Raw genomic sequence first — 18,562 nt, forward strand, 5'->3', positions numbered from 1 at the left:
AACAAAAAACACCCCAAACCCAGCAGTCTGACATTTTTACAGCGTTCCCACTTCTGAATGTGCAGCAGTAGAGGAAAGGCAGGCTCAGCAACTGGTATTCAAGTGAAGGAACACTTGAAATTCTGTGGGAAAGGAAGACAGATGGGATGGCTCACTGTGAAACTGCCGTGCTACAACAATACACAGCCCTTTCACTGAGATAGTCAGCCACAGATATCAGATGCTGGGGAGGATGAGGTACAGTCAGCAAAAGGGAAGTTACTGAGTGCACTGGAAGATATTCATTAAAATATTTTCACACTCTGTATGTGCAAAAAGCTATGTTATGGGGAAAAATCATTCTTGCACATTATCTACTTTCCAAACCAACAGAGATTCAACAAAGACTGAAATAAATCCATAATGTGTGTACTATCTATCTACGTCCCAAATCAATATTAGTGATGGGCTACCAGTGTGAAAAGCCAGAGATCCAGGCCAGAGATGCATGCAGTATTATGGGGACAGAGAGAAATCTATACGCTCTGTGTATTTATCTGCATTCAAAGCCAATATTAAAGCTAGTTTACTCATGTGAAAAATAAGTGCTACATAGTTCAGAGGGTGAGAACATATCGATAGCTGTAATGTGGAGATGTGTGCTAAATACCAAGGACTGCCTTCATGCTGTGCCCATCTAGTGCATCTCTATCACACAGGGAAATTCTGCAGGCCCCCAAAATAGTCAAGTTAGGCAGCTGGTTTTGAAAGAAGGGTATTTACTCTTTCCATTTATTCTCTTCCAGACTTCATTGGGAGCTGCTGAAAGTCACTATCTCGGTGTTATTTTCTCCACCTTGGTGTTTTCTTCCTCGCCCATGTGGTGCTCACTGTGCCTCCCCAGGACCAGCCCTTCTCTCCGCTGCTTGCCTCCTTCCCCTGGGACCGGTGGCAGCTTCCTCTCCACACTTGGCTGCTTGAACTGCCCTCCCTCCACGTTAGTCACAACTGCTGGGCCCGATAACTTCCGCAGGTGAACTCTGCTCTGCCATACCCAGTCCGTCTGGGTTTGTTCATTTCATAGCAATACCCACTTTCTTTTACAAGCAGCCACGGCAGCAGTGCTGGCACAGGTCTTCTTCTTGCACAAGGCTTGCCCGGTCCCAGGTTTCCCTTTCGCTGGCCCTTGGACCCCTCCTGCACATTGCCACTTTATTGTCTGCACACACAAAAGCTGCCTCCTGTTTGCCTGTGAGCACCAGGCTTTGCAAGCTGCCCTGCCCTGCTGTTCTCCTTTATCCTTCCTCTGCTTCTGAAAGCATTTTTCTCCTCAGCTTATCAGCGCCAGGAGGAGCTGACGGAGCTGAGCCCTTACTGTTTTCTATGGCTGTGGTCTCACCCCCCTTCAACACCTGTCTCTTTCTGAAATTAATTCCAAATCAATCAATAACCCAATCAGATAAGCCATGTCCCTTGCTTTGCACACACATTTATCTCGCTCTGATTAATTTTCCAGCAATGAGTCACCAGCCATTTAGCCTAATTTTGGGAACTCTTACAATAGACCAGTCTGTTCCGAAGCTCACCGTTTATTTTCAATGTCAACAAAAGAGCCATTTCTTGAGAAAAGGAAAATGCCCCGCTCGCTATAGTCAGGTGCTGATGAATATTTACCCCCAAATAAGGCCCCCCACAAACACAAACCAGGAGGATTTTTAATATTAGCAGTTCAGGGCTGCTTACAAAAGTAACTCACGATCTTGTGCAGTATCAGTAAACTGCAGCAAATCGGTAAGGGAAAGGCACATTCAAGCGGCCCTGGGATTGCTCTATGTAAATTTTGTTGGGTATCTGACCTGGGCTTAGTCCTGAACTTGAACGTGATAAAACAAGCACTTGTTAAAGATTCAGGTAGAGCTCTCCCCTCTTTGTCTCTCAAAAAGTTCTTTTGCATATATGCAAATGAAGGTAATTAAAGACCACTGTCTGCATGGCTCCTCTAAATACTTTTTCTCAATTAATTTCTTCTGGAAAGGACTGTCAGATCACTTGGCTGGTAACGTTGTTCTGAAGCCAGGAAAAAGTATTTCAAAATTCACTGTTTGCTTTTATGACTGTGGGAAGATGCAGCGAGGTCCTCGAGAGCTGTATGCAACGTGCAGGTAGCAGCTAATGTGTTCTGCCATGGGCGCTGCAGGTAATGACAGAGTGAAGTTTTGGAAAGTGCCAGGCTCATATATTAGCACATTGTAAATGTGACCATGAGGAAAACATGCACAATTTACATGTGGGAAATGTCTTTTTGTTTCAAGGAGGTTTTTTTTTTTTTTTTTTTTTTTCCCCTCAGATCTACCTTGTACGAGCATACGTTTCCAAAGCTCATTTCTAGAGCTGACTTTCAGCTTCTTTCAGAGTGCATATGATGGCTCCTGGAGAGCAATTCCATGCCATGTTCTCATACTCGTTGCTTTTTGTTGTTGTTGTTCTCATTCCTCCGTGGCTTTGGGCATGCCTGATTCTCCAAGGTGCTCAGCGTTGTGCAAGACCGAGGTCCCAGCCCACCGAAGCTCTCAAACGTATGATTAATTTTTAGTCCCTTTGACTTCAGCAACTAAAGTGCTTAGCTGGATTCTCTCCCTGGCACTTAATCTTCCTCCTTGTATTTCAGCATTAGCAAAATGAGGATAATTCTTTCTTTAATATAGAGGGATAGAGCGAGCATTAATTAGTTAATATATGTGGAGTGCTTTGGAGATATGAAGGCTATCTAGATGATAATTTATGCAGATAGTGGAAGAAGTAGAGGGAAATAATTGCTATCTCTCACCTGTGCGCGCTTTCAGAAGAGCATTCACTCCCTCACCCACTGAAGAACAGAAACTCAGCACCGAGACAAGCCCACGCTTAGGAGGCCCTCGGAGCACCCTTATCAGATTTAGCACACTTTCCCATTTAAGGGAACGCAATCAGCTCGGGATTTGCATTTCCCTTGCAAATAAGCTCCGCTGACTCCTCGCAGTTGGCTCTACGCTGGCTGCTTCTCTTTTCTCAGCGCCATGATAGCAAACTGTCTCAGCACTGTAGCGTGCTTTCATCTCCTGCGTATCTATATTTAATTACGAGCCTGGCAAGGAGACTCCGGCGTTGGTGACTGGTGGGTTCTCGCAGGTTCCTGTTTTCAGACGCTGAACTGGGACCGCGCGACATTTTGTTTTTGGCCAGGCACTTATCTCGGATCTAGAGATAAATAAATAAAGCACATAAAAGAAACTGTTTTATCTCGCTTCACTTTAAGCTGTTAATGCAAGGTTTGTGTTAGAACAAGTGCTGTAAAATGGCTTCGGTGGAGACGTCCTTGCAGTTGGCTCCGAAGGCCTGCGAGTAGCGGTGTTATCTCTCCAGAACTGGATGTGTCAGAACTGGAAAGCCATGACTGTTACTAGATCACTTTCCCACTTGACAGAAGCAACAAAACCCTATAAACTGTTGAGCCAGGCTTCTCCCCTTTCCAGGCTGAGAAAAGTAGATTTTTTGGCAGTCCCCCCGGGTCGTGCTCCCTCCATTTCCAGCCTACCCTCTCTGCATGTGCATGGGTCAAGGTCAGCTCTGAGAAAGGATCTCCCTGCCTCTACCCAGTGGCAAAGATCTCGACAAAATTCACCTTAAATAGAGCCATTACTGCCTGGAAAATGCTGCGGGTATGTCTGAGCAGGAGCGTATAAACTCTGAACAATGACTGTACCTGTACACATTGATTTGCATTCTCTTTCCCTAATGAAACAGCAGCAAGCTTTATTGCTAGTGAGCTTATTGATAAGAGGAAACAAACACTCTGGATGAACCTGAAGTTTTCACATTTTTTGTCTTCCTTGTTTACTGACGTACATTAGGTTCTGAATTAATCTTTATTCATTCCTATGGTGAACAGCACTTATCTAAACGGGTGGATTACATCACTAGCGCAGCAAATCTATGAGCCCTCTGACTGATACCTTGTGACTTCATGGAAATTTGCTTCTTACCAGCAACAGGGATATCACCAGCGAGGTAATCGGAGCCTAGTTAGATAACAGCCATATGTCAGGGATTACTGCTTACACCAGAGTTTCACCTGTGGAAGGCTCTGCTGACTGTTAGCAAAATTAAGTTTACAGTCCCTGAGCATAGGACTATGTTCAAATATTCAAATGCAGCAGACTAAGATTACAACATTAAATGTATTATGTAAAAATCCATAGAGTAACTCCGCAAAAATCTGCCAGTTAGTGTCTGCATTACAGCAAATCCATTACACTGTTACAACAAGCCAATCTTTCTTAGAATTTACTACCAGTTTATCAGAAGCAGAACATTTCAGACTTTTTTTTTTTTTTTTTAATACAGAAGCTTTCAAAATCTCAGTTGTTATTTTGTTTGTGTTATGGTATCACCTATAGGCTCTGCTTGAGGTTGCTGGATAGGGTACAAACAGAAACAAATCAAACCAGAGACAATCAAAACGGAGGCAAATCAGAAATGAGAGGCAGTCTGCACCTCGGAGAATTTACAGTCTCAGCAGGTGAGGAGGGAAGAAGAGGGGCAATGCTGCGAGGTGGGGATGCATGTAATAGCAGAGGAGCTGTGGCACAGGGAGATTGAGTGACTTTGGCCAAGGTTATGTGAGAAGCCTGAGCAGAGCCAGGAAATGAGGCTAGAGCTCCTGAGACCCTTAACCACAAGGCAATCCTTCCTACTCTGTGCATCTTCACTCTCTTTCTCTTCCTCTCTTTTTCAGACAGAAAACATATTGATTGAAGAGCTGCAGTTCCCCAAATTCCTTCTATTATTTCTCACCCCGGGATTTTAAACCCAGGCAATCTGCTCTTTATCTGGATTCACCCTCATGTAGTCTCTCTGTTTTTGACAGGTTTGTTTTCAGGTGCTGTCCTGAAAAAAACCAACCATCACCAGTGAGCTTTTCAGAGCAGGGATGAGACAATGACAATGTGCATGGCTCAGTTTCCCTGCCTGAGCTAGCAAACAAATATTGTCATTGCAGAAGTGAGTAGGAACTGGGTAGTGTCCCTTTACGCAGCATGCAAGCCCCCTTAGTAGCCAGTAATGCTTTTCAGCCCTTGTGACAGAGAGATCCAACACAAATGCCCATCACCAGGATAAGCAGCTGGTACATTGGGTGGGAGGAAAGCACCATCCAGCATGGGAGGAACAACCCCAGCTCTGCTCATCTCTGTGGTCTCGCTGTGCGCTGGGTGGGAGCAGATGAGCAGCGGGTGTTGGCGTGCAGGCACCCCGTTCTGGTTGACAAGCCGAGCGGTGCCCGTGCCGTGGTACAGCAGCCGCAGCTGGGGAGCTCCAGGCTGGGGGCAGGTGAGAGAGGCTGGCAGCTCCAGAGCTGGCTGGGAGCAAACCTGCATCACCACCTGATACGGGAGAGCAAGACGTCATCCAACCCAAAGCGTCTTGCAGATGGCTTCTCGGCTTAGCTAAGCAGTTGGGAGGAAGCAATACGGTAACATAATTATGGAGATTGTGGGATCAAAGCTGCCGTGCACCACGGAGACATACCAGCCGGTAGCCTGGAGAGCTCTAGCATGGCAGTGCATGCATTGCACAGAGCGATCCCTGTCTTGCAGAAATGCATATGCATGCGTGCCTAATAAATACTGCTATGGAGCAAAATAAAGCCCTGCAAGCACCATACAGGTAGCCAGCACAGCTCTCTGGCTCCCAAGCCATCCATCCAGGTGGTGCAGTCATGTTGCAACATTCACTTTGGGGATAATTAAAGGCACCAAACATTTAGGTAGCTTACAAGTGACTGCAGAGAAAGCCTTCAGCATTCATGTTTCTCATCTAGCCCAAGTACAAAGGGTTAGGGTAGTGAAGGATCAGCTTGACTAGAAAAGCAAGGTCTTACTAAGTGGGGAAAAAAAAAAAAGAGAAAAAAAAAAGAAAAAAAGAAAAGCATTCCAAGCATTCTGAAAAGATCTACTTAAAATACACAAGCAGAAAAGTTATTTTTACATCAATTAAAAAACTAAAATCACGTTGAGCAGGTAGGTAGTTTACTTCTGCCTGCCACGTCAACAAACCCCCATGAGGAATGTTGTGTGCAGATTTGTTATTAGTATTTGCTGTGGGGATATCGAGGGATGTCAAAGCAAGGACACCAATTGATTTGGGATGGAAAACCAGTGGAAATGAAGACCACAGAATGATCAGAGTGCTTGGCTCCAATGGCTTTTGGAATTACCCCCCCACCAGCATTCAGGGGGCTCAGTGACACCTAGGCCACCCCCTGTAGGTACTTGTGCATTGGAAAGGTACCTCATGGAGGAGGCATTCAGTATTACCAATAAAAGATTTGGGACAGTGCAGTTAAACAAACTCAGCCCCAAAGAAAGAAAACAATTTCTTAGAAGTGTAGATGTTCCTTTGTCTTGCCACAGTGTAGATGTGTCATTATAAAGATCTCTCTGTTTCGTAAACAGGATGACTTGCATCCAACATTGTCTGTAACACGCTTGACAGAAAGCCAAAATCACTGGGGCCTCAAGACATCAGAACAAGTCCTTGCACAAAACAGCCGTCAACAAGGTGAGGAAGGGAATGAGTTGGACAAGGTGGTTTGTGCCCCCTCAGTTCATTGGCTACGTGAAGCCAAACTGCACACAAACTGCAATTCTAGCAAAATCTCACGCTTCAGAAGTCCAATAGCAGCCCCAGCAGACAGTGGTTACTGTATTGCTATCAGCATCACTATTCAGCATTACTATTACATTATTATCATCATTTTGACTTCCCCTGAAATGTAAGAAGTTAACGTGTTAGGTCATGGCTGTAGGTTGATGTCACGAGACAGGTAAGCTGAATGCACTCTGTTTGTGGGTGCATTTGGGCTGAACCAACAGCCCAAAGCCTGCAGTCTGCTCCAGAGAGCTGGTGCATACCACCTAGCTTTCAGGACTGCTCTTCTACAACGAGCTGTATGCAGCTCCTCAAACACCTGTTCAGCACAGAAGGGATTATTTTGATACCAAATTTCAAGCTTCAAAATGCAGGATGTGTCTACATAAACAGGTGCGGATGAGTGCCTTTGCTTTGCATATTCTCAAACGCAGGTGGAAGAGGAGCACACCTGCCTGCACCCAGCTGGGCTACATATTCTTAGATGTGTTCAAGCCATTGCCTTTTGCCTTTCCCCTCCAAAGATGTCTGAGCAAACCACACAGTGAGTATTAGGGAAGTGGTTTGCTCAGTTTATTTACTCTTCCACCCTCTTTTACTTCAAAAATAGAAAAAGATTTTTTTTTCCTAAAGCCTCCCCAAACCCTAAATTCATTCTCAGATCAATTTTCATGTCTTGAAGGGAACGTAGCTGCAGCTGTTTCATGTGCAAAAATGGGAAGTTGTCTGGCAATTTTTTGGCAGCCTCAACTTTTTTGTTGTAAAACAGAGTAAATACCGAGGCAGCTGGTGCTCTGCAGGAGTCTGCGGCTGACAAAACTTCGGTGTAAGAAGGTTTATTAAGTGATACTCGCAGCAGTCCTGATCTTGAGGGTGGCTGAAGCATAGCAGCAGGCGCAGCTGGAGCATCAGCCTCTGATCAATGGTAATAGAGCAGTACTTTCTGGACTTGTTATTGTCCTGTAGCACAAAAGAAATATAGCTGGGGCATCGTGAAAGGAACTATTTGGTTTCTTTGGCCAAATAAATTTGCAGGGAAATTATGGTCATTTTCAGTTAGACAGATATGAGTGTGGTATCATACACTAACTAGTCTTACCCTGTCTTTCAAGCCAATAAACTTCATGTTAATGCTTAAAAGGCGAGACAGCCTCTATTAACAAATGTCCGTGCCAGAGAGGGGGAAAGATAGTTAAAGGCAGGAATGCCACGATTCAGACTGGAGCAACAGAGAGTGCTTTCTAACAGTTTGCAGCTTTGAAACTGTCTGCATTTTGGGGTCTTTAGTTCAGACTGCCCACAAACATGAAAGACTAGAAAGCACGACCTGCCTTAGATAAGCAGGTACGACAATAAAAGGTGAAAATCCCAAGGGCAACCTGTGGTTTTGCTCCAGGCTTGCTTTCCCTCTGCTGTTTCTCTGACAGAAGGATGGAGTACTGAAGCATGACTCTGCTGTTAGTGAGCTCAGGAAGGGCATATACCTCAGCACAAAAAAGGCTGGCTTCCCCCACTTTATTTGACCCTATGCAGGTGGCAGCCTCTTCAGCTTGAAATGCTCAGTTTAGAAGTGACTGCTGGGCAAGATGACTCCTTGATGAGAGGAGCAGGATCCAATCCAGAGAGAATAGTTTCTTACCTTGGAGTCAGCCTGCTTTTTGCTCTGAATATCTCAAAGCAGACCGGGTTATGCCATCTTCTCTGAGAGCCATTACCACAATGACTCAGACGGGTTCCTCTTGAACTGAAGTCCTGCTCAGCAAGGCAATATGTGCACTGTTTACATTGCCTCTTGGAGTGCTGGAAAGTTTGGTACTCTCCCAAAATGCTGAAAATGTATAAAATCAGTCAAATTTCTTTATGAACAGGATTATTAATATGGGGAAAACAGACTGTGATTGAAAACTTTCCAGACTGATGTAAGATCTCCTTCATGCCAAATTCATAAATATGTAAGAGCAGTGACTTAGAAATAAATTAGTCTATTCAGCAAGAGTGTAATCTAGTGTGCCTCCAATTAGTAAAGGTAGGGAAAACACAGAAACCTTGTGAGAAGGCATTGCCTAACAAAACCGCGACCAGAAAAATGCTTGTGTAGAGGTGAAACAAAGCCTGCAGCCAGCAACTGAGCAGACAACAGATCCGGGGCTACTGCACGGCACCAGCTGCCCATCTGCACCTTCACACTGCTGCAACCACAGCAGTGCCCTTAGGGATTAAACCAGCAAATCAGGCTACATGCTTGCAAGCTCAGATGGCATTTTCGAGTACCTCTGCAAGCTCGTTTCCAACCAAAACTCATAGATATTGGATGACAAAGCCTGTCACATTAAATGTTCCTCAGGATATTCTGTCCACAATATGACCCGAAGCATTTTCTTCAGAGAGGCTGGTATGTTTTAACTAGACACCGTGGTATGAAGTGCCACGCTTGATTGAATAACTTGTCTCCACTCTTAAAATGCAAAAAGAATTTAGACAAGCATTTAGAAGCTTTGCCATTAAATAGTTTTCTTGTCAATTGATCTACCGTGCACGGGGAAGACAACTACTAGATCCATCAATTGCCTGCAAAAAAACTAGGAACAGGTCTTAATCAGTTAAGCAGGGAAGCATTGCTTGACAGCTCCCTTCGGGATGGAGCTCATTTGGGGCCTGACTATTCAGCAGGATTAGTAACTTCAAGCTCTGGAAAGTTGACCTTAAACAAAGGTGAGGTCACATCTGCAAAATGTCAGAGGAACAGCACTGCGAGGAAGAGCTGCGCAAACCTCTCCCCGCTCCCCTGCTGAGAGCTGTAAGAACTCTTTTTCGTTTGTTTTCCCCAAGGAGTCTCACACAGCTTTTAAGCAGCTTAATTGTTTCCTAAGCCTCTGTCTTTTCTCTTTCAGCTGTGTTTTTACTGTCATGCATTTCGTGACTCGAGCCCCAGCTGCTCTGCGGGTGCCCTGCCTGGGCAGTGCCAGGGCTGTGGTGGGTGTGCTGGGATGTGATAGCGTGCCGCCAACTAGCCAAGGTGAAATGAGAGCTCAGAAATGTCCACAGGCAGGGTGTCTCAGCCAGCCAATGTCTCTGAGTTTTAAGCCTTCACCGAATACAGCTTTCTTTCCTCTCCTGCCACATGCCGTGTTTGTTGTCTCCCTTTCTTCCCTTAACTGCAGTGGTTGTGCCACAAACAGGATGCTCTCTGTACAGAAATGGTCCCTGTTTTCCCAGCCCCCGATGTTACACATCCCACAGGGCACCTTGGTGTCAGACAAGCGGCAGCACCCTCTGTGCCAGACACGTCCCTGTCACTGAAAGCAAACACATTGCTCTTCAGCGGGCTGCTCCTGTCTCTTTCTTATGGCTTCTTCTTATCTCAGCAAAGCCTCGTGTCTTGGGAAATATCTTTCATCCATTTTACAAATAAAACTCCCTACAATTTCCACTCTCTTCACAGTGATGTACCAAAGACTTGGTTTCTTTGTGGTGTTAGCTTGTGCACGTGGGTGCAGAAAGCACCTGGAAATGGACAAGTGCTGAGCAGGCTCCTCTCCCACCCAAATTACTTGTGGCAATACTGTCAGCTCTGTAACTTTGCACAGTTGGCCAAATCTGTTCTGCCTCCACTCTGTGAAAATAGAACAACTCTCTCCCCTTCCTTGACCTCTGTCCCAAGTGCTTTCAATATACCAAGAAACTAATTATTACACTTAAAGGCAATGTGGCAGTCGGTCAGATGCTGTAGTTCTGGTAAAAATCCATGCTGAGAGCTAGTCTCTCATGCTGAGAGCTAGTCTTCACATGGGAATGTAGCAAAAATGAAAATGATTCCACTTTTCAAAGCTACATATCAATGTGAAAATTCAGGTGAAGATCATTTAGAGATGCAAAGGATCGACAAATCTTTACATATATACGTATATATTTATGTAATATTTGTCACCCTCACAATCAATATGAGTTTCAGTTAAGTGGAAATGAACCATCCAAGTATTTATTTCAATTACATGTGGGTGGATTCAGGACATAAAGTTTGCAAGTCCAATTTTATTCTTCTAATGTTCTGCTGGGATTCAATCTCCATAATAATAAAAGTTGCAGAAAACAGTATTCACCATGGGTGTGCCCCAGTAAATTTGAAAGTCTGATGCCCATAAGTGTAAGCAGATAGTTAGGAAAACAAACTTGCTGTACAAAATTATAACTAGATCAGTGCTGGAAGTTCGGGTGTCCCTCAGTTTATGAATGCCTCATTGTTGTTACCCAGGGCTGTGCTTGACCTCTAGCTATATCATGGAGTTCAGAAGGAAACTGTGTGGAGCTGAGAATTAAAATGGTCATTCTGCATGCAGAATCAATGTTGGCTGCCCATTGCCTTTCTAAAAACTGATGCTGATGAAGGAAGCGTGACTCTGGGGGAGGAAAGGGCTGCCGACAGCAGTCCTGCCCTCAGCCCTGTCCCTAGGCACGGCAGGCTCCAGGCATTCGCAACAGAGGACCCCGGGGGAGGCTCAGTCACAAAGCAGAAACGTTTCTGCTCCTCATTCAGTGTGAAATAATTGCCTGAATACATGCGAGGAAATCCTCTCCTTGGAGCAGCTTTGGGGATATAACTGAAGGCCTGCTCCACTTCTGCCAGAGATAAAGCAATTTATCCTCCTTTTTGCTATTTCTTGCAGGAGAAAGCCCTGAATTTCTTCCAAGACATGACAGCGGTGTATATTAGGATGTGATGAGGAAAGAAATTGGCTGACTCTTTTTTTTTTTTTTTTGGGCCACCACGGGGCTTTTTCTAGCTGAGGAGCCGTGTCAGCGATTTCAGTGACTTTATCCCCACTCTGCCACGGTTGATGCTGCTCGTGCAGCAAACCTGCCTGCAAGGCACTGCTGGCAGCAGCAGCGCATCCCCCGGGAACCAGCCCTTTGTGCCTAGGGTGAGCTGCAGACACAGGTTGCATAAGCTGGCTGCCCTGTTTTGTAAGGCGTTTTGGGGTTGGATTCACTGCTGTCTTCCCCTTGCCGAAGTTTTGTGCTTGGGTTGGTATTTATATGACGTGTATATACACACACTTGTGTGCATAGGTACAAGCACAAATGAAAATATGGATTTATAGGTATATGTATATAGAGATAAAAGAAAGATTTCAGATGTAGGACAGTGTACATATATTTATGAAAGACTCTGTATGCATTGTAATCTTCATTATGTAGAGACTCACTGAAAGTACTATTTACTTCTTTTTTCCCCTTTACTTTCTCTCTTGTTTATTTTTTTTAATTGTTTCTTATTTTCCTTTCTCATTTTTCCCTGTCTATATGTATTGTCTAATAAATAGAAACTAAAAATGCCTTGGAACCAATTATTTGGCGATACATACCTAGGAAAGACAAAAATCTTTTGAACACCTGTATGTAATGGAGATGCATCTGAACAATGTATCCTCACCAGCAGTGCTCATCTCATGTCTCAGCAGCTTGATATATGGATACCATTGTGCTTACGTGATATCTTATGTTGGCATGGTATGTAAATGCATACAGAAATATGCAGTTGAAAAGAACAATGAAAATAATGTAAATATTTAATGTTAGCATGTTTAATTTATACACCTCAACACAAGCATGTTTTTGCATTGGAATGTGCGTTTTATTCCTGTATGTATCAGCAAGCCTTCCTACGAGTACATGTGTGTGGGAGTAAAGGATGTGATTATGCATTTGCATAGCATTCTGCATGAGTGTGGACTGAGACTGAAAACGTGGAGGGAATTATACAATCTATTTTTAAAGTCTGCATTACTGCAAATGTTGCTTCATCAAGCTTTTATCATAGCTGATTAATTATGTAGCATGAATGATGATGAGTTCTCATCTTATCTTCCGTCTCCGCACAGTAGAAGGAATTCACCCAGGTTGTTCTGGAAGACTCACAGAAAGGTGCCCAGGCAGACAGTGCAAGAAGTACCACAACGCTATTTTTTTAATCCTCTGGACATCCTACAGATACCAGTAGCTCTCCTCATGCATGAGATTATTGATCTCCATGGCAGTAATGAAAGATGAAAAGGTCAATTTTTAAATGTGAGCGGTAGGGACCACTTGTTATGACAACAACTAATGTCAGAAATTTGTGCCGTCGCCTTTCAAGAAGGTCTTAGTTATATTAACAATATTGATTTACTTTGTGAAGTTGGTGTTTTCCTATCATTTCGTCTTCATACCACCTCTATCCAGTGCTTCCAGCACAAAGCCTCTACTAGTTTTGATAGCTGCCAACCCCCTTAGTTCCTTCTTTTCCAGCACGTGAGGCACTTGTGTCAGGCCACTTGCAGCACGGACTCCGTCTCTCCTCCAGACGTGGGCTTTCAGGCACGGCACCCTGGGGTGGGCACCCTCCCCGTGGCAGCAACCCCATGGCAGGGAGCAGCCCCCGTGGCACCGGGGGTCCCAGCAGAGAAGAGAGGCCATGGGGCTGTGCCATGGTGGGGTGGTCATGGGCATGCGGCCTAGGCCCAGCACGGTGTCACAGCAGACAGGGATGGGGCAGGGGGTGCTAACAGAGGTGGATGTGATAAGGCCGGGAAAGGGGGTGACAGAGTATGTGGAGTTAGGCTGTTTTTAACAAGGAAAATGAAGAACGGGTGTGGGGGACAAGTGGTAGGGAAGCGAGGGCCTGGCTGGAGGAGAGGGAATCTGAGCAATCCTGGGACTGACAACCGCAGAGCTTGGGAATACCAGGACCAGGGGGCCACCCCACCCCAGAGGTGGGTGTGGTGTGACATTTATAGCTACTGCAAATATCAAGGCATTTCTAAGTTGCAGACACAGCTGCATCATGATTCAGACAATAAAGAGCCTCTGTGCTGCTAATCATTTTAACTTTAATGTGAGCTTCTTAAGAGTTGTCTTAAAACATCACTGTCAGAGTTGTCCTTTTACATAAAAATTCCTTCCTTCCTTCCTTCCTTCCTGCCTTCCTTCCTGCCTTCCTGCCTTCCTGTCTCCCTGCCTCCCTCCCTCCCTCCCTCTCTCCCTCTCTCCCTCCATCTCTCTCCCCCTTCCTTTCTGCCTCTCCTTTCTCCCTCTCTCCCTCCTTCATCCCTCTGCCTATCTCTTTTTCTCTCCCTCATGCAGTGAAAAGCATAAAAGGATGGCCCGTATGCTCAGAGGACCTGAACACAAATAAAAGCTAACTTACTTCCATGATTTCTTGACCTCCAAGGCTCCATTTTTAAACAGTATCACATAGTTGTGTACCGAAAGGCTGATCTACAAGTTCCTCGTGTTTTTGGGTTTGGCACAGCTGGAATTGTTTCAAAGAAGATGTCAGCCTTGAGTTGTTTCTGCCCAGCGAAGGGCAATTAGGTATGTGAGAGTAGTAGGAAAGTTTTATCCTGTCACTCACAGTGAAACAAGTTCAAGTAAGCAAAACCAAAACAATCTGTTGTATAGGAGACAAACACCGATAACCAGAAGTTTTGGATTAGATGTTTACTACAGGAGGTAAGAGGTGTGGAATCAAATTTGGAAGGTATTAAGAACACTAGTGACTGCGATGCAATGGAGCACTTGAACAAACAACTAAACATGAGTTTATAGGAATGTTGGAGAACTTTAAAAGAAACTGCATTCGCAGCATATCTGTCTGCAGTCCCCATGAAAGAGAAAACCAAATGGAGAAAGAAACAGACAGTGTGCCTTTAGAAAGACTGCTTGTCAGACTCGATTAAAGTCCACAGGAAAAGACAAAACCAGCAAGAAAGCAGAATGAGTTAAGGATAGCCAAAGGGACATCAGATAAAACGAACACTGTACCAAAGAGGAAGCAGGCCTCTTTCTATAGATGGAAGTGAAATAAATTGTTACAAAATAGGAATAATACAGAACTATTTTCAAACTTTTATTTTTTTTAGATAGAAAGAAAAATGAAGGTGGAGTGCTGGCACTTAAGAAATATTGACAACATTTTAGCTGTTGATAAAAAAGCATGCAAGAAAATATTTGGTAGATTAACTGCCCTGACAGAATTCATCCATAATATTGAAGGAAGTATTATAGAATTGCATATTATTTCTTGTGTCTCAGAGAAAATGAAAAGTACATTAAGATGGGGGAAAAGGATGTGGGGAAAGATTCAGCTTGCTGGTTTGAACAGGGAAGTGTCTACACATGATAGAGATATTGAATGTCCCTTTATAATCAGCAGTGATTTAAGGCTTCATTCAGTTGCTCACATGCAGACATGGCCTGGTGGTCCCAGAGGTTGTGAGATGCACTGGAAACTGACAGATATGCCACAGGAAACCCATGTCCCCCTGGAGCACAGAGCTGGAGGCCAAGCAGGAGGGGACAGGTCCTGGGCATCTCAAAATGCTCCAGGTTTTTCCATTTAACCAGCTGAATTGAGAGCTTGGAGCAGGAGTTAGCTCCAGATGAAGACTCCAAATGTCTGTCTCTGCACACATGCTGAATGTTAAAATTCCTACTGTTTACCCCAATGGACAAATAGCTCGATATAGTTATTGACAGCTAAAAGTCATGTCTAAAATGATGTCAGCCAATCTTAGTATAGGCACCTACACTTAGCCAGCACAGTAGCTCCCCAAACTCCTGGCTTTGATGCAGGAGGATGCAGGTCCTGTTTCACATCTGCCAGCCCCACGTGGGGATATCAGCTCCCCCTGGGCATATCAGCTGGCACAAGCAGCCCCCAGACTCAACCCTAAATGTCCCATGGACTTCAGAAGAGGAAGGAGACACTTCACAGACTCCCCAGTCCATCACAACTGATGTCTCTGGTCTTGGCCTTTGGCAAAACAGAGAAAGCACTTGCTCTCCCTCCCAGCCTCTGGAGACACAAGGTGGTTGTTCAGAGGGGAAGTGGAGAAAAATCTGAGGGCAAATAAAATGCCAAGGAGAGGGAAGGGATTGCTTTGAGAGAGATGCAGAGTGCAACTAGAAGACAGGCTGTTTGCAGAGATGAGGGTGGGCATTCAATCAGGAATTCCACGAGGATGACATCTGCAAATTTACAGAAGTACGAAGGAAGCAATAGAGCATTGTAAGGCAAAAGATCTCTCAAAGGCAATAGCTGTACCCCAGTGGCATGGTGCTCATGATGCAGTTTAACATGAGTCATGGCACTGGCTGATATGCCAACACCGCATGATTTTATATAGGCTCTTTGTGCACCTTGATTGTGACATTATTTTCATCTGTTCCTTTAATGCAAGTTTAAAACTTATGTGAGCTTTAACTAGGAGTTATGTAAGGTATCTGGTAAAACCCTGGTGAAGTTTAACATAAACAAACCTCTAGGAATATGATAATTACATTTAATCTATTTTTTTTTAATTAGTGAATAAATAAAAATCAGAAGTACCTCTCTACAGTAACCATAACTTCATTTTCAAGTGTTTCTAGAATAGGGTAGCACTTCTAAATGCAACTTCGGAATTCCTTCAGTTATCTTACAGCCAACACAGACTGGGGTCAAGAATGTGGCCATCCACTATGAATAGTTCCCACTTACAGCTTTGGTACATATATTTTTAGAACAACTTATTTTAGGCTTAATGCATTTAGTGGTGAGGTAGCTGGAACTTTTTTCTTCCTGTGTCCACTTTCCTTTTAAAAAGCACAAACTGCTGTCTACTCGTTGTGTGACAAAATGCATTCGACGTTTCTCTTGTTTTCACAAAAAAATGAGGAAAAGTGAGTTTGGTATCTTTGTATCTAAGCATTTGTATGTCCATTTACAATCTGAATATTCAGTGACAGAAGCTGCATAAACAAATTAGGCATACAACTATACAAACCTCGTTCAAAAAACAAAATGGGCCATGTGTGGGTGTGTGCATCTAAATATTTTAGAAGCTAAACAATCACCCTGGAGAATTTTAGGTTAGAGACAGATAAATTATACGTCCATCTGAATCTTCATGTAAGCAGAGGTTCAGGGATGAACACGCGTAAAAGCACTCAATCGCCATACTCTGAGGCGGTCAGGTTTGCTGGCACCCTCTGCGTCCTTCCTGGAGTGCTGTGCTCGACAGGGCTTCCTGCTTTTGCAGCTCATTTCTATGAAACAAAAGCACCCGTAAGGTTAGTGCAGGTTAAGATCTTAACTAAAAATATTTCTAGTAATCTATTTAACCGCTGCAGTACAGCAGACCTTAACAGTGGCATGAGCTACACCGGTAGGTTTGGCTAGGGTATCAGCTATTGTAGGCATCAGTGGTGCCTAAGACAGAGGCTTTCAAAGCTGTGGTTTTTGACTTAGGCATGTATATTCAACCTTTTTTTTTTTTTTTTTTTTCTGAATCCAGGGCTTTCTCTTTTTGCATTATGTTACAGTTACAGGAACCGAGCTACAGCACCATGAAGTGGGCTGTCAAAGGCCAGTCTACAGCTAAGCAATGGACAGAATTTGTGGACTTGGGCACATGCCATGACTTAGCCAACAGCACATCGTTTGTTTTCCAGCTGCAGACAGCAGCCTAGCCTCACTTTCTGAGAGGCCTCTCAGGGTTTCCCAGATGAGTAACGTTACCTCCTGGTGTTAAGAGCTTTCCTGCTGTAGTAAGTCCTACCACGAGGCTAGTCTTCCGTATCCGCTTGAGATGATTATGGCTAGTATTGGAACACTCCCTTCTAATTAATGGGAGGGTTGATGATCTCATGTGTTTATCTGCAAGCAGTTTTGTTACTTTTTAATAAGTGGAGGCCTAGAGTGATGCAAAGCCACAGCGTCAAATGACTGCGGCTCTCCGTCACCTCCAACGGAGGACTGGGCTGTGGCCTGGGGACAGGCAGAAGGAGACGTGCTCAGCCGTGCTGCTGGTAACGTACACAGCCAGTTAACAACTCCTGGAGTCAGGTCCAGCAAATCCCTTTGAAAGACAAACAATCAAGTAGCAGCTTTTCGCACGACACACCTATAAGCAAGCCTCCTTCATTCCCAAGATGCTGGCAGATTACCACAGTGATTCTTGCTGGCTTTCTTTGTTAGCAATTATGAATTTCTGTTCTTTTCTTTAACAACAGAAAATTTTCTGTTTTGCTAACATGAAGAAGGATCTCATGAACATCTTTACATTTCAATTTCTGCTCATCTTTATCACGATGGGGATGTGAGTGTGTGGAAAAAAAGAGAAGAGGAGAGGAGAGGAGAGGAGAGGAGAGGAGAGGAGAGGAGAGGAGAGGAGAGGAGAGGAGAGGAGAGGAGAGGAGAGGAGAGGAGAGGAGAGGAGAGGAGAGGAGAGGAGAGACATGACAAACATCTCCCCTTTTGCATTTCTCAGTGGTGGTGTCTGAAACAGCATATATCAAGCCCAGAAGTACAGCAGACTGGCCTCAGTACGGAAGCTGGAGCATCCTTGTAGAAATCTGTGAACTAGAAACTATGCACTTCCTTGTTTTGTTTTCTTTTGGGATTGCTGAGTAGTTTGCCTCGTGCATTATGGTGCCAATGAGGCAGATAATTCTCTCTCTGGTTAAGTCCCATGCGGAGGGTTGTTAATGCAACCAGACAAAACATCATGTGGCGCAACTTGGCTGATCCTAAGAAGCAGCCCATGCCCACGAAGGGCTGCAGGAGGCTTGAACCTACAGCTTGAACCTACAGCAGCAGAGTGCACCAGAGCTGACTCTGAACTACTGGTCTTACAGCTCTCCTAGCATCATTACTAGGCAGTTTCTCTGTCCAGAAAGTCCCCAAACCACCAAGGTCGGGAAACCCTGTGGGAGAAGCAAATCAAGCCCAAGCTGTAATATCTGCCCTAAGTGATCCCTATGGGCAGCACCTGTGCAGGTGCCTCGCCACTTCTTCCTGCCCTGCCGACCCCAAAGATGCTCAGCCTCGTCCGTGGGGCTGGCCTCGTGGAGGAGGCTCAGCCTCTTTTGTGCGTGG

This window comes from Cygnus atratus, chromosome 1 (genome assembly GCF_013377495.2).
Source record: "Cygnus atratus isolate AKBS03 ecotype Queensland, Australia chromosome 1, CAtr_DNAZoo_HiC_assembly, whole genome shotgun sequence".
Lineage (NCBI taxonomy): Eukaryota > Metazoa > Chordata > Aves > Anseriformes > Anatidae > Cygnus > Cygnus atratus.